At 45.6% G+C, this 16016-nt stretch overlaps 1 long non-coding RNA gene across 1 annotated transcript; it reads left to right on the forward strand.

The window, feature by feature from the left end:
• The first annotated feature begins 1897 nt into the window (after positions 1–1897).
• LOC128792273 (uncharacterized) lies at positions 1898–15832 on the forward strand. The gene is made up of 6 exons (XR_008432352.1): positions 1898–2207; positions 2655–2740; positions 5853–6024; positions 9115–9495; positions 13729–13777; positions 14354–15832. It is a non-coding gene; the product is annotated as an uncharacterized LOC128792273 (long non-coding RNA).
• The last annotated feature ends 184 nt before the right edge of the window (positions 15833–16016 follow it).

Raw genomic sequence — 16016 nt, forward strand, 5'->3', positions numbered from 1 at the left:
GAATAATGCACTTGCAGAAACCTGGCCAGCAGCAGAGAGTGCTGTTGGCAAGACAGGGGAGGACATAGGTAAGCATCACTTCATGAAATGCTCTGGCTAAGCAGGTGAGTGCTGTCGGAGATCCCTCACACAGCACTAGAGGGGGTAACACTGCCCTGTTCAGTCACAGCACATCTGCCTTTGATAGCAAGGAGCAGCACCCAGTTTTCATCTGTCACTTTGCAAGTACAGAGAGATTCTAAAGATACAAAAAAGAGACAAAAAAGAGAATCTAGAGAACCACAACACTTGCTTATACTTTTTTTCTTTTCCTTCCTTATGGATCTCTGAATTCACCATCTCTGGTCCTCTATTCCCACCTCTAAGACTTAAGGTCTCCAGTACATCCTTACATGCCCCTCTGCTCTCTGGTGGTTGCTTCTGCATGGGCCCATCTGCTGAGGCTTTACTCTGTGTCTGGAAGCTCTGTGCAGTCTGAGGTACCTTGGGGTGTCTGAAGTGGCTGGTGGGCAACTGCTTATCTGCCCTACTGCCAGTACCTCCTCCATTTCCTGGGGGCCCTTCCTGTCTTCCACTTTGGCTTCCATCCTGGCCTCAGAGACATATCAAGAAGTTGAAAATTATCTCCAAAATTTCAAGCACTTTGCTAGAGTTGTGACTGCTGAGAGTTCACATTAAAGCCAACAACTACTGCAGCAGTGAAGAGAGCAGAGGGCTGGGTGCTGGGTCTGAGAAGTGCATAGCTCACTGAGACATTGAGAGACCGTTTTCTTCCTCTCCTTGAAAGGAAAGAGCTGGAAGGAAAATGATCAACTAGGAAAGTATGTTTGTGGGGGAAGGAATCTCATGTTTGTGGGTTCAGATGCCTAGCACAAGGAATTTTCATTAGCCTTGGCAGGTAGGGGCACAGCATAGTGTCACTTCTTTGATTCCACTGGTTATCCAGCCCCACCAGGTGAGTGAGGCCAAGGGTCTAAACAGGTTAGGTCCAGTAGAGGACCTCCCATGAGGGAAGGAATTCCATGAACTGAGAAGTCCTTGCAACTTCTTTCATCCCTAATTTTGTTTGGGTTTTTTTGTTGGTTCTGGTGGGGTTTCCCCTCCATGCCTTTGCTTTTCCTTCTCTTTCTGCTAGTCTTTTTAAATATTCCAGTGTGTAATGCTTTCCTGGCCAAAAATGTCAATAAGAAAGGAAAGAGAAGCTAAAAACCTGCCACCAGTCTGAAGTTCATTCATGGTGTGGGTGTAAACAGACTCAGCTTTAATAACATGGCACACTTTCTCCCGTGGCTGCCTCTCTTACTGGTCATGGAAACAGGAGAATATTGGCTTTTTCCAGAGCGTCATCATGAATCCTTATGAGTAGCAATGACGGACACGGAGTGCAGTGCCAAGGTGATCTTTAAGGTGTAAAGCCTTGCGTGCCCTCCAAGAAAGGAGCTGCACTGTGACCTGCGGCGATGGCAGGGGCCGCGGGCGGTGCGCGGCCCGGGCCGCTGCGGGCTCTGCGCCCCCCGCCCTGGGGCAGCCCCGGGGCAGCAGGGCCGTGCCCGGGGCCGTGAGCGGGGCGGGATTGCCGGGGCTGGGCGCGGGGTGGCGGAGCGCCAGCACTGCCCTGTCCCCGTGTCGCTGCCCTCGCACGGCTCCCGGGTGCCTCCTGCCGATCGCCGCTGCCAGGCCCCGACCCGGGCGGCAGCGCCACGCCAGAGCTGCTGGCGCGGCCTGCCGGCGCCCGCACGGTCATACCCTGCAGCGGGGCCCGGCGTGAGCGGGGCCCGGCGTGAGCGGGGCCCGGCGTGAGCGGGGCCCGGCGTGAGCGGGGCCCGGCGTGAGCGGGGCCCGGCGTGAGCGGGGCCCGGCGTGAGCGGGGCCCGGCGTGAGCGGGGCCCGGCGTGAGCGGGGCCCGGCGTGAGCGGGGCCCGGCGTGAGCGGGGCCGGCAGCGGCCGCAGTGGCACCTGCTGTAGGGGCCGGGTAGCGCCGGGGTCCAAACGCCATTTGGCAGCGTTTGGGGACCGTTTAGCACACTCTGCCCGCCACCCTCTGATGGGATTTCGGCTGCATTGCGAACCCTTACAGCGGTAGTTCTGCCTGCCTGAGCACTTGGCCCGTTAAGCAAAGGGACAGATTTCTGCAGACAGCTTCCCAGAGGCTCAGCACAAGGCTGTGCAGCACTCACTGGGGTGGTCTGTGTGGAGCCCTCATTCAGGTCAGAGAACAGCTGTAGCTTGAGGAGAGCTTACTCCCCTAGCCTGACCATCTTCAAAGTGTCTTTGCAGTAATAAAAAGGAAACATTTTTCCTTTGCAGTTTTTACTTACTCTACTCATACTGCAAGAGTGACCTAATGAAAAAAAAAAAAAAAAAAAAAAGAGTGTTTCTTAGTGCTAGATATAGCAGTCATTTTATCACAAGTACTGGAAGATAGCAATAACAGGCTTCAGTCATCTCTGATGGATTTTGGAGCACGACAGAAAGTCTGTTACTGGTTCTCTTTGTTCTTCCAGATAAGTTATTCATAGCCAGGGCTCCCACGGCAGGTCCTGAGCCCACTGAGGCCAGGCTGCTCCTTGTGGTGGTGGCCAGCTCCAGCTGTTGTGTTACCATGAGGCCATGGCTGCATTGTTTAATAATTTTGCTTTTGTTTTCCTTTGCAGAACTGTTAAAACCAGCAGACATTCAGGCAAGCAGACCAAGACTGGGAATGCTAAATGTTGCACACTCAAAACCATATGAGCAAAAGGTTTGTTTGCCCTCAAACCTAGGGAACAGCCTACTAACACAGGTGATGGATGATGAAGGGTGGACTGCAGGAACTGGAGGTTGCTGGGAGTCTGGGAAGGGCCAAAGGTGTCTGGCTGATGAGCTTTTAGCCTCTTGGGTGCTGCAGGGGGTGGCCTCCCTTCTTCCCCATTTCATGCAAGGGAAGGTGGGATGCTGGGTAAGGATCTGAGACGGGGAAGAAATATGTTCGTGGGCATCCTCCAAAGACAGATTTCATTTTCTTTGAAGATCTGTGCTCTCTTTTCTGTTAAGGCATATGGAAATTGAATGCTTTGTGGCCTACAGTCATGTGGATGTTTTTTCTGTTGTGACTAAGGATTCAATACTGTATAGCACCCTGTAATGTGGTCTGATAGGGCATCTTCAGTTTGCCACTGTAGACAAGTTTTTTTGATTGCTTTGTGACTAATGCAATTGGAAACATATTCCAAACACAATGATGGGAAGAAAGGGAGGCCTGTATTTCCCTTCAGTGCTCTCCATGTGATCTCTCTGGATCGTGTACCCATGCAGTTTTCTGTGGTTCTTTTGCATACCCCAAATGAAGTAAAAGAAGCTTTCTTGACCTAAAAGGAGCTATTCTTTCAAAGCATGGGGTTTTCCAGGTTTGTAATAAAAGTATCATTGTGTTTCATAAAGGTAGAGCTTCTGCAAGTGCAGTTCATAAACAGTGTCATGGGATATTTTCAGAGTTACTCAAGGTTTGCTCAACTTCCACAGAGATCATGAAAGTCTTGCTGTTGACAATATCCTTCTTTACCTCGAGTTCTTATTCCAGCAGAAGAGAGATCTCTCATGGTCCTATGTCGTATCTGCAAGCCCTTCTGGCTGCTGACCCATGTCCTTTGTGAAGCTGTGCCAGGCACTGATTTACCAGAGATGCAGTAAAATGCTGTTTCCTACCTTCAAATTCCTAGAGACAGAAAGTGAATTCATAAGCTTTGGTCTGCAGGTGTCAATGCACAATTGTGTCTGTCCAGGTGGGAGAGTTCAGTCCTCTCCCTTGGCTGCATTCAGGGTTTTCAAAAACCTCTATCAGCATTTTTCAAGCCTGTACACACTTGAATCAGAACAGAAAGAAAACATCCACAAAACTCAACTGAATGGACTGGGGAAAAATCTTGAAAAAGTGGAGATCAAGTAATTGTGTGTGTCTGATCCATTCTTGCTTTTCTATGTTCTAAAAATTCTTGTACCACGTTGAGCTGCGGTGTCCAAACCAGGTGAGATCTGGCAGATTGGCATCCCAGAGGTGCATGTACCACTCCCCTGTAATGCCTACTGCACTTGAAAGGCAGATTTTGTATTAGCTTTGAGACAAACTGCAAACTCCAATCCAGCCATGGATTTGCTACAGAGAACACAACAAGCTTGTCCATGGCTATAGTGACTTGCTCTTTTCCAGATGATCCAGCTCTGGGAAAGGAAAATACAAGGATCTTACCACTAATGCGAGCTCAATGATCTGGGAATTTTGCTGTATGTAGTGGCTCTGCTAATTGAGTTGAGGGGAAAGACCATTTCTCCTCTGCTCCTCCTGTTCTTTCCAAGCCCAAAAGAAGGAGGTAAGGACACAGCCTACCTGCTGTGTGCAGGCAAGCAAAAGGGGAGGAGAGTACCCTCCTTTGCTTGTGCCTCCAGCAGCCTGGACACCAGCAGTGTGGAGCTCACCTTGTCCTTCCCCCTGGCAAACCAAGCAAACCAGCTTACTATTTCTGAGACACATTCTGCTCACCTAGATTTAGGAAATCCCCAGAGGAATAAGTAACACAAAAAGAGTGAAATGGGTCTTAATTTAAGGGATCTTCAGCTACCCCCAGCCCCAGTTTCTCAAGTTGGGAGTTCATCCCTGTTTGTTACATGCTTAAAGCAGAGATCAGCTCTTCCTGTTCATGCAGCTCTGGGAAAACTGGTTGTATTTTGTTCAGAGAAGAATAAACTGTAACTACTAACATGGTCAGCTCATCTCTACCATCATCACCGATCTTGATCTGTCAACTCCTTTTGCTGCTTATTTGCTGGCAAAGAAACTCAAACCAAAGGTCCTTTGGGAGATGCAAAGACAATAGAAGGAAACATTTGCTCGATATCTGATGTTACCACGAAGAGCTGGCCAGTGCAAATAGAAATATTGGATTTATGATGGAAAATTTAATCGGGAATATTACAAGAATAGAACCTGCGCTTCAAAGGGCTTATCTGTTCCCTGACATGTACTCCAATTGTCTATCCTTTCCCAGCAGGTACTAGTCACAGCATCTTTCCCTGGAGGAGGGTACTAGTCACAGCATCTCCCCTAGTCCTTCCCTGTTTTCGATTCCCAATCCCAATTTGCAGACTTCCAAATTTAGACAGTGCTTCCCATCTGAGTAGTCATGATGTGGAGTCCTTATTTAATCACAAGACACTGACTGTTCAATCCTTCCTGGAGCTCTTCCTTAGGTGCATTTTGGCTCTTCCTTCTTGCACAAGAAACATCCTGGTTCACTCACAAGCTGCCACTGCTCTGTGCAGCTGCTGCTTGTTATCAAGAGGTTTATGAGTGAAACAGAACCTAGTTATAAAAGAAGGGAAAAATGTGGATTCCCTGGGGCTGGGCATGAGGCTGTGGGACTGTCTTAAACCCCTGAAGATTAATTTCTGGTTCTACAAACAAGCTCTGAATGAAAAACTTTGCCTGCTGGAGCCAGCTACTCCCACCACAATTAATGTGTAGGAACTCAACATATGTGAAGGTTGTGTCTCTGGAGGTATTGTGATGGACCACTATCACTGCAGGAAACCTAGAAGTGGCATAGTAAGTGGGCATAAATTAAAAAATTAGGCTGTTTTCAGTACATTTACTGTGGATTTAGTAACATTTATTTGTCATTTTATAAATATTCAGATTTACTGATTAGCCATCCAAGCAAAGGGGTTTGCAATGGAAGCAACTGCAGATCAGGGGGACAATGTATGTGAGTACCAGCAGAGCTCATGCCACAGCAGTATCAAGCATAGGGTTGTGTAATTTGAAAGTTTGGGTACCCACTCCTCACCCTCTATTGCACTAACTTGAATTTGTTTTGCAGTGGAACTCATACAGGAAAGATAGGAATGGCTGATTTTGAAGTAGAAAGACAAAAGAACTTATTGATAGCACAAGGGGAAAGACACACACATTGAGGGTGTGCAAGAAGTGTTTAAAGACACGTTCAACAACTGGTATTCAGACGTGAAGAAGAAATTCTGCAGTAAACACAGGTAAGACAAGCTGTTCTTTATAAGGAAGAAATAAAACAAAGGTGGTTGAGAGCTAACAGCACAGACAGTGTCTTTTTCCGGAAGTTTGGAACTAAAGTATAGAAATTTCATACAGGGAGTAGTATGGAAATTTCATATAGGGAAAAACCAGGAACATAAAGCTGCCAGTCTCCTCCAGGCCAGAATTGCCACAAAATGGCATTTTGAAACTACATAGATATAAGAAGCTTTCTCAAATACTGGGAAGCAGGAAAGAGATGGTCACAAAGTGTATCCAGGATGCTGTTCCAATGGACAGGGAGTGTTCAAAGCTGGAAATTTGAGTCCAAATATATAGATAGCAGGACAACACAGTGCGCAAAAAGCACCTAAAGGAACACTGCAAACAAGCAAAAAAAAAAAAAAAAAAAAAAAGACTTGGTAATGTACTGATCTCAGGGTCCAGAGGTGACATTACAAAATAATGAAATGTGGCCTCACTTTTCCTTACTTGAGAACACACATGGAAATTACTGCAGGCTGCATTAACAAGCACATGTGTACCTGAGACTACAGAAAAACGTAACACATGCCAAGCTAGTTGCCAAATGTGGGTTTAAGAGTCACAGATGGTAGGGGAAGATGGGGTCACATTAAACTATGAGACCTTGTTGTTGTTAAAAGATGAGCAAAATTGGGAAATGCAAGAAAACTGTTCATGTTTTGCTGAGTTTTCAGATCTGAGACTGCTAAATTAATGTTTTAAATAAAATAACACAATTTTATAATATGTTTCCAACTAGTCATTTTACAGCTTTCCACAGATGGTCTGAAGTATGTATGAAAATATAATACAAGTGGAAAATTACTTGCCTTTAGAGCATCCTTATGTGCTCTCTCATATGCACCTCCTGCATGTCCTGCCGCAATAGTTTGAATGTTACAATTTCATGACCACTGGTAGTTTTGTGGTGGTGAAATGAAGCTGGAGAAGTGGAAGCAAAAGAAACAAAGCAAGAAGGAGTGATGTTTCTAGTAGGAAAACAGAGTGTTTAAATGCAAGGGACTTGCAAGGAAAAGTAAAAGAATCAGAGGAGGTGATGTGAGCAGCACTCAGTTCATCCAGGAAAGGATAGGGGTTGGCTGAGATGCAAGGTGGAGAGACACCCATCAGGAGTAGGGACCTGCAGAGCTGTAGATGTTAGCTGAAGCCCTCCAGGCAGATGAGGTGGTCTCCAGAAGGTCACCTAGGAGATATTTTGTCCTTCACAAGGGAGGAAGGAGTAGATAGGCTTGCTGGAGACTTCCATGTGGAGAGGGCAGGGAACAGATGAGGGCAAGGAATTATGAATAATGTGCCTGGGGTGGGAATAGAAGGAGGACACTGGGGTCCTGGTCCAAGGGTCTTTGTGGAAAGAAAGAAGGCAGCAGAGAAGAAAAGCAATTCCATAAGACAGAAAGGAATACAGCTTCAAAGGGAATTGTAATTAATGGCACCAGAAGCAGTGACACAACCAGAGGGATGAGGATAGAGATGGAGGAGTGAAAGGCTGTTAAACTTAATGGTGCAAGCACTGGAATAAAGGTATAGATCAGGGTTGTGAGGGTAGAGGTAGCTGTGGTGCTGGCTGGATTCTCCCATTCAGAGAACAAGGAAGAAGAAAGGTATGTAAGGGTGGGATTTAGGGACAAGGGGAAATTATAAGATGCTTACCTTGGAAGTCTTGATAAAGGAGCCTGGAGGACAGTGAGGATTTGGGGCTGTGAAGGATTGAGTAAGGCTAAAGGAGGTGGCAGAAGATACAGTTTCTGGGGTATTTGGATAAGTAGGAGCAGAGTAATGCCGTTGACTGTATAAGAGCCAGGGAGAGTACAGGAGAGGAACAAGGCTGGCTCAGACCTGGGAGAAGCTGGCAGTACCCTTGCCCAGGGGTAGAAGAAAGAGAAGACCTGTGTGAAGCAGTAACCTGAGATGGTAGGCTGGGGGTCTAAAGTGAAGGAAACTCTAGGAGGACTGGGAGAGAGGATGGAGCAAGAGGCGTTAGGAGAGAGCACAGAAGATGTGAGTAGTAGGGAGATAAAGAGGAAGGAAAGGGTAGAGCAGTGCAGCAAAGCTTTGTGTTCCTGAGGAGTGCAAGAGAAAAGGGGATGGGAGTCAAACAGCAGAGGTGGTGTGAAGGTGGAAAGGATGGAGAGATGGAATTATTCCAAGGTGGGAGGGAAGAAGAAAGACAAATGAATAGGCAAATTATAACTAATGCAATAATTAACTGCTACAGCAGTAATCTGATTGTCACCCAAAAAAAGAGGATGAGGCAGGGAGTTCGTGAGTGAGGGGGAGGCATGATCAGGCTGGCAGAGAAGCAGAAGTGGGCTGAGCCCAGTGGGGTGCAGAGGCAGCATGGCAGGGAGCAGCAGAAGCAGATGCTGGGGCTGTAGTTCCTATGGCAACATACCAAGGCAAACGCAACAAGTGTGCCAACGTGGCGGCGTTGGCAGGGCACAGCTCAGTGCCTCTCTGTGTCACACTCCTCAGGGTGGGAGTGGAGCTGTGCACCATCCCTGGGCATCGGGGCAGCATGGCTCTGCCCCTGCAGAAACCAGCACAAGTTACTGGCAGGTTTTGAGGCCTGGCCCCCTCACTGCTGCTAAATGGATGTTTTGTGCTCTCTTTCTCCAATCCTAGGAATCCCCAAGCACAGCAGAGTGAGAGCTGCTGAGCATCTTGCCAGCAGTGAGGCGCCTGTGTGCCACATGGCGAGGGGATAGCTCTGCAGGAAGCGATGGGAGAGTGAGCATCACCCCTCCTCGCGCCCATGTGCCATGGGCTGGGGGCTTAAATCTCCCATGCCCTGGCTCAGCATGGCCTGGCACATACCTCCAGGCACCTGCAGTGTGTAGGTGTCCTCCAGCACACCTGGAGTGTGAGGCCAGTCTGCCTACAGCAGGCAGAAAAAGCACATGGCTTTCACAGGCTAGGGCCTTTTTTTTTTTCACTCATAAATTTTGGCTGAGTTTTCCCTTCCTTTCCTATAGTATCTCTTGTAATTAATCAGCAGTTTGGGTCTGCAGCTACTCCACACCATTGTGCTCATGTCCTACTCTAAACAGCTGGAGACAGAACATAAAGACAAATGTCCCTATTGCTCTGACACTTGGATAGAAAGAACAGCCCTGCGGGCTGACCAGCAAGGATGCTGCTCGGTTTATCCTGCCCCCGCCGGAGATCCATCCTGCCCCCGCCGGAGATCCATCCTGCCCCCGCCGGAGATCCATCCTGCCCCCGCCGGAGATCCATCCTGCCCCCGCCGGAGATCCATCCTGCCCCGGCAGCAGCGCTCGGGCTTTCCGCGGGCTCGCAGCTGCGTCCAACAGCAGAGGGAGCTCCGGGAGAGGAAGAGGAGCAGGCGAAGCTTGGCAGGAGCAGCCCCAGGAAGGAGGGAGGAGGGCAGGGGTGGACGGAGGTAACTGCAGGCTGCTCTGCTGCACCAGGTAGGGAGCTTTTAACAGCGTGAATGGATGAGGGGAAAAGGGGCCTGAGAGCGGGAGTAGTTGAAAAGCAGCCGTCATGGAAACAAAATGCGAGAACTTTAGGTATAAAAAAAAACAAGAACGAGACAAGCAAAAGATGTGTCTGGGTACTCTTTCTAAGATTTAAGACTTAGGCTAACTTCAGGGTATCTTGTGCTAAATAGCTGTAAGAAGGAGGAGGGTATCTTAGTTACTTGGAGAGTGGTTTTTGTGTATTGAAGTGCTAAAACGTCTGGCTGTATTTTTTTTTCCGAGGAGAATGCCCTGTGTTGAACACTGTTGTCATGTCAAATTAATTTCAGAAAGTTTCAGTGACATTTTGAGAAACTCTAGTGCCATGGGTTCACACTGGGATCAAAGGAAAGCAGTGAATATTGCCTCTGTGGCAGTGGAAATGCACCCATTGGTAGTTGATGGCCATTTCTGCCACACTTGGGACGACAGCAATATCAGCCAGCCACATCACAGCCCCTGCAAAGCCAGATCATGGCTATGACTCTCTAGCCACAGGGATCAGAGCAAGGAAATAAATATGTTGGTCTTTCCATCCCTTGTTCTCCGTGGTCCCGGGTGCAGCACAAGAGCAGGCATGATTCATTCTACGGTGTCTGGGCAACCCAAGGGAAAATCGCCTGCTAATTTCAGTTTCTGATGTCAGAACGTATAATTAACCTGACAAAGCAAAACGTTATTTTAGGTTAAGGCATGATCAGACCTTCCTTCTCCCTCTACCTATTTCTAAATGGTAATAAGTTGAAGGTGTTTGAGGCTGGGGGAAGTATATGTTTTGTGGTGGTTATACAGTGTTGGCAGTGCATTTGCTGCTCTTATGCCCTCTAATATATAAAAATATAACCAGTGCTTTCTCCAATTAATTTATATTTGAGTTGAATGCAGAGAAAACAAATTATTTGGATATTAGAGTAACCTTCTTCTCTGTCATTGCATGTGTGTGCAACACTCCTCCTTTGTATCATCAGTCTTTGGAACAGGAGATGAAGTAGGTTTTAAATTAGCAAGCTGAATGCCATGGTGGCTGTGCACAGAAATCACAGGAGTACTTGGAATCTTTAAGGTGTGTTTATGTTAGAGTGGATAGTGTGATGTTAGACTGACAGTGGATATCTAATTGTAGAAGCTTTAGGGACTGGAATACTTTGGTTTACAGTTACTGTATTTTAAAAAGTGTTGGGAAGAGGATTTCAGAGGTGGATTTATATCATGTTGTTGCTTGGGTAGAATTGATAGAATGGAACAATTGATTTTGTTTGATCTATAATATGTACACATGACTAGCAGAATGTGCTGCATTTAAGGTAAGAAGATTAATATAGCCCATTTCAAGCAAAATCAACTTCTTTTAGTGCTGTGTTGGCAAGTCTGGGTTCTGTAGGCTTCCAGGCACAAAAAAAAGAAAGCAGCCCTTTTGCAGTTCTTGAGGTGGGAAAAGAGCTCTGAGTACCTCTGGGTTTCTGATTAAGGAGCTCCATTTTAAAATAAGAGTTCTGTAGTCTCCTTCTACAGAATGACTAGTGGTTTCTTTGCTCCATGGTAGAATAGGAAGGCGGAGAGAAAATGCAGCATGTAAGATATAAATATTATTCCCTTTTTTTTCCCTGTTGTTTTTGCCTGGTGTTCCTCAAATTTGGTAGTTTTTTGGTGGTTGTGGGTTTTCTGTTGTTGTTTTTGTTGTTGTTTTTATTGTGGTGGGTTTTTTTTGTTTGTTTTTGTTGGGTTTTTTTTTGGGTTGGTATTTTTTTGGGGGAGGAGGGAGGTTGTATGTCTGGATTTTTTCCTGATCTAGTTGGGTGAGTCCTTAATCTTTAGCCATTTGAATGACTGGAGATCAGTCATTTGCAGGCTCAGAGCATTTTGGTCCCACATATGTTCTTTCTTTTTCCTCCTGCTGCTCAAAAAGCTTTGCCCAGCTGTGCACCTCATTATGCCCTTGTGGCTAGGCTATTTTAAGGAAACTTATTCCAAAGGAATAACAAAATCAGCAAGGTCTAACTATTGTACCTGTGTGATTGGGGAAGTAAAGGTTAAGTGCTAGCACAGGTACAGCTCAGCACTCTGAAGATAACTGGCTTGCCATTTCTTTAAAGGCCACCATTGTCCTAGATTCAGGTAGGGCACTTAGGTTTTGTGTCACTCCGTTTGCACATGGAGCCACAGCCATTTCACTGAGAAAGCCAATTGAGATCTGAAGGGGAAAGAAGGGCTTTCAGGCATGATTTGAAGAAAGAAATAACAGACTGAAATGTCCCGGGGAAAGCAGGGAAACTGTACCAGAGAGCAGGGCTGGACAAAGTGTGACTCCTGAAAGCTTCTTTTGGTCTTACCCTGCTAGTTCTGATTATGACAGCTTTTTAATTTTTATTTCCTGTTCAGTCTCCATGTTTAGCATTTAGTAATCGTGGAAATAGTGTTGAGCAGAAGAGGCAGAGATCATAGAAGCAGTAAAGTGCAAAATTAAGAAAATAGGAAGAGCTAAGTAGATTAAGTGGACTGGCACAGACTAACCCCTTCTCCCAGCCCAATGGCTCTAGAATCTGAAGGTACTCAACATCTCAGTGGTGATTCCTGCCTGGGCACTGAGTATACAGATCCATGTTACCAGCCAGTACATTTGACTGACACAGGCTTTATCTTGGGCTGGCCAAGCAATGCACAACCACATTCTTGCTTCTGCTAAAGTAAAGTCCTGCCCTGGTAAGCTGCCAGGGTGAAGGGCAGGTTTGCCTGCAGCTCAGTTTATGGCCTTCCTGCCATGCCTCCCACCTCATATGATGCTGTGTGTTTTGTGACTTTATAGTCCATTATTGATAAATACAGAATGAAACAGATTGGCCATCTGTTTGTATATCCATTGGATGAAATTTGAGAACTCATCAAAACTAGGTCTTCTGTGTAATCAGAAGCAGCCAGCATGTGTTCCTGCCATCACTTGAAAAACTTTCCTGAGCTGCAGCATGATAACACACGCTGCTTGCAAGGCACACCATCATGGCTGCTGCTCTTGTTTCAAAATACAAAGGTATTTGCTAAGAATGAGGCTTCATCCCCCAAACTTTTAGAAATGGAACTGCACATTGGGTGGCTGACATATTATCACAAATGAAACAAAAGAACTGATGAAAACATTGTGGAGTTCTGGATGTAAGTAGAAACTGCTGTTTATGCAAAGCAGTCATTCATTCCTTTTTTCAGCACAAAGACAAGGTAAGCAGTGATTTTTTCCATCCAGGAAGTTCAGAAGCTGGGAGAATCCCAGCCAGATTAGGCTGGCTCTCAAGGCCTTTAAGAGTCACTGTGTTTTTAATACAGAAGCTGTTGTGCCAGGTGTTTGAAGACAAGCATAATAGCAAAGTATCTTCAGAAAAAGTGGTAACACGGGTCTGGATAATTGTTTATAATGGAGTTATATAATGGCAGAGAAAGTTGGTTAGCAGGAATTAAAAAAAAAAAGATGGAATTACAAATGAACCTAGTAGGGACAGGGTTTTGCAATGCTTTTTATATTGGAAAAACATGCTTTTTTTCTTTTCTTCAATATCTTTGGGATTGTCAGTAAAAATGTATCAAAAGGAGGACTGTCTGATGATTTGATTAGACTTTCTGAAAGCTTTGGCAGTTTGCCCTGGTGATGGGGTAGACTGAGCTGCAGCCCCATCATCCTGCCCATGTATCTTGGGTGAACACCACGGGCTGAGCTGTTCAGCACTTAGAAACACTCTTTCTTGAAAACAGGTGGCCAGTAGCCAAGAGAAGTGACTCATATGCATCCTCCCCCTTATTTAAACTAGAGTTTTCCCCTTCATGCTTTGCCCATTCCATGAAGCCAAATTGCCGTTTCTGGAGAGGGGAAAGCCAATTCCCTGCCTGTGCCTCTTCTATGTAGCTGTTCACACTTCTTCCTGAGTAACTGCTACCTCAGCTACTTCTTAGAATACTTCATAGAATAGTTTGGGTTGGAAGGCATCTTTAAAGGTTATCTTGTCTAATCCACAATATCAAAATTCCCCTTCATCTTAAATTGGCTTGGAAGAAAAACTTGTCAGCCCACTCAAAGCCAGGACTGAAGTATTTCCCAGTGAGGAATTTTCTCACCATTTTCTGAGGAACCACTGGTGCACTCTGTTTTTGACACCATCTCTTCCTTATGTTCACCTTCTGCTGGTGTTTCTTTTGCAGCTGGCTTCCTTGGACTAAACTTGGACACCTGCTGGACAATGTCATGCAGGTATATGTGAGATGCACAGTATGGGTGTTTGAATGAAAGAAGGAAAGTACTGGAAATCATCTCAGAATAAATGGCCAGCTTTCAACCTGGCCAAAACCGTAACTCTATTGGAGGGCTGGTATTTTCTAAAAATGTTAATGATATAAGAATGAGGATAACAATAAGGTTGAAAAATATGACATATTTGGCTACTCAAGGTTATGGAATTTGAAAAATTGAAACTAAAATGCAGTTGTAAAACCAAGTAGGATTGGTTTATCCTGTAAGGCATATGGCTGCACTGCTATTGCTTGTTAATATAATCACTCAGTTCTCTGAGCCACAAATCAACAATATTAGTTTATTTAATTGTAGAGGGCCAATGTCAAAACTGTGCAAGTGGAAAAGAGCCATTTTCCCCCCACAGCCTCAGTTTTCTTGCATCTTTTTTATCACATGGAATAACTTGGAGTGGGCTGACTTGTATTTTGCCTACAGACTGTAGCAGGATAACAGAACAGCTGGGATTTTTATTTGCCCCAAACTGAGCTCTTTTAGATTTGTAATTTCCCTCCTCTCTTTTCTGTCCCACCTCAGCATGTCCTAGGTGGTCAGAGCCAGAAACAGCAACCTGGGAAGAGCTGCCCAAAAGTACTCAGACTTGAGCCTTGGGAAGACCAAACCTGAAACAGTGGGAGAAGTGTCTACTGGAAAAGTTTGAAAGAGGGTATGGAGAGGTTTAAATTAAAACCCATTTGGGTTACCTTTAAATACATACCAAAACAAGCGAAAGAAAAAAACCAAACCAGCAACCCAGCATATGTTCTGTAGGAGGCAAGTCCTTCACACTTGTATTTGCCCTGTCGGAAAGAGAATCTTAATTGGATCCGGATCTGCCCAGTTCCAGGTGTCTTCTCTCTCAGGTCCCCAGAGCCATTTGTTTGTTTTGCTGGTGTGCCTCAGCCTGGCAGAGTATCTTGATTGCTAAGCAAATGTGGATTCAGCCAGCTCTGACCAGCTCTGGCATCTAAAAAAATCCTTTTTTCTTCCGCTTGAATTTCTCTGCCAGCTGCCTTCAAGTCAGGATTTCCCAGCCAGCAGCTCTTGTTATTATCTGTTTTCACTTGCCTTGATGTTTACCAGATTGGACTGCTTTTATCTCTGTTAACCCTCCCTCACTGTGGAGCCCCAGTATTACATACCCTATGTGCCTTGGCCACTGGGTCAGAGCAGAAATAAGTAAATAGATAATAAAATCACCTTATTGAGAAAACAGTGAGGTCTAAAATATTGGCCAAAAATAACACAACTGATGATGATCTCAGGGAAGAAAATAGCTAGAAGGCCAAATGAAGGTATTAAAAATCAAAGCTTAAAATAATTGACTCATTAGCTCATTAGACTAAATCTGAGCTCTGCTAAAATTCCCCACCAGATGAAAACTCGGGTATGAAAATAGTGCCAAACAGCTGAGAGCAGGACAAGCTGGCCTGATTTTTTCTGGTCTCAAGAGTGAATTGTTGCTAAGAAGTGCTTTCATTCGCAACCTTAGATACATCATACAGTCATTTAGATCAGAAGGTCTGATTAAAAATGCATCTAAAAATATAAAGGGGAAATTCTCAATCTTTAAAGGGCCATAAAGCTATTCTGAACAAGCACCAAAAATCACTTCCCATCTCTTCCAGTTCTTGAAAACGTGGGGAGGAAATAAAATATGGAAAAGATAAGCTCCTATTTTTTTAAAAAATTCAGTTCTTCATCAAGACCAATACACTTTCAAAAGTAATAGATTACATCCAGGTAAAAGACCTGCAGGTCTGGTCTCGTGACGGTTCAGTGTTTAAGAAATATTTAAGGATATCGGTGGCTTTTCAGTTAAAGGAGGAAAAAAAATTTCTAGTGGATTTCAGGGTGAGGATCAGGGTCAGTTCGGCTTCTTCCTCAGTGTCCTGTGTTTAGCCTCTGGAGCCGCCGTGGAGGAATCCATCCCTGCGGTCCCAGCGGTGCCGCCCCCCGCCCAAGCTAAAGCTGCCTTCGACTTTTTGGTTCCCTCAGGGGCTCAAGATAGACAAATAAAACAACTTTCCTCCTTCCCCATGATAATATTTTAATAATTAAGCCATGCAATTTGAACTTGTCGCTGCTTTATTTGGCTCACGCACTGCGTTCCATTTACCTGCGCACCGAGAACACCCCACGGGCTTTGCCGCCCGCCGCTTCGCTCACCGCGGCGCCCCGCGGACATGTCCCAGCGCCC

Source organism: Vidua chalybeata, chromosome 9, assembly GCF_026979565.1.
Source record: "Vidua chalybeata isolate OUT-0048 chromosome 9, bVidCha1 merged haplotype, whole genome shotgun sequence".
Classification (NCBI taxonomy): domain Eukaryota; kingdom Metazoa; phylum Chordata; class Aves; order Passeriformes; family Viduidae; genus Vidua; species Vidua chalybeata.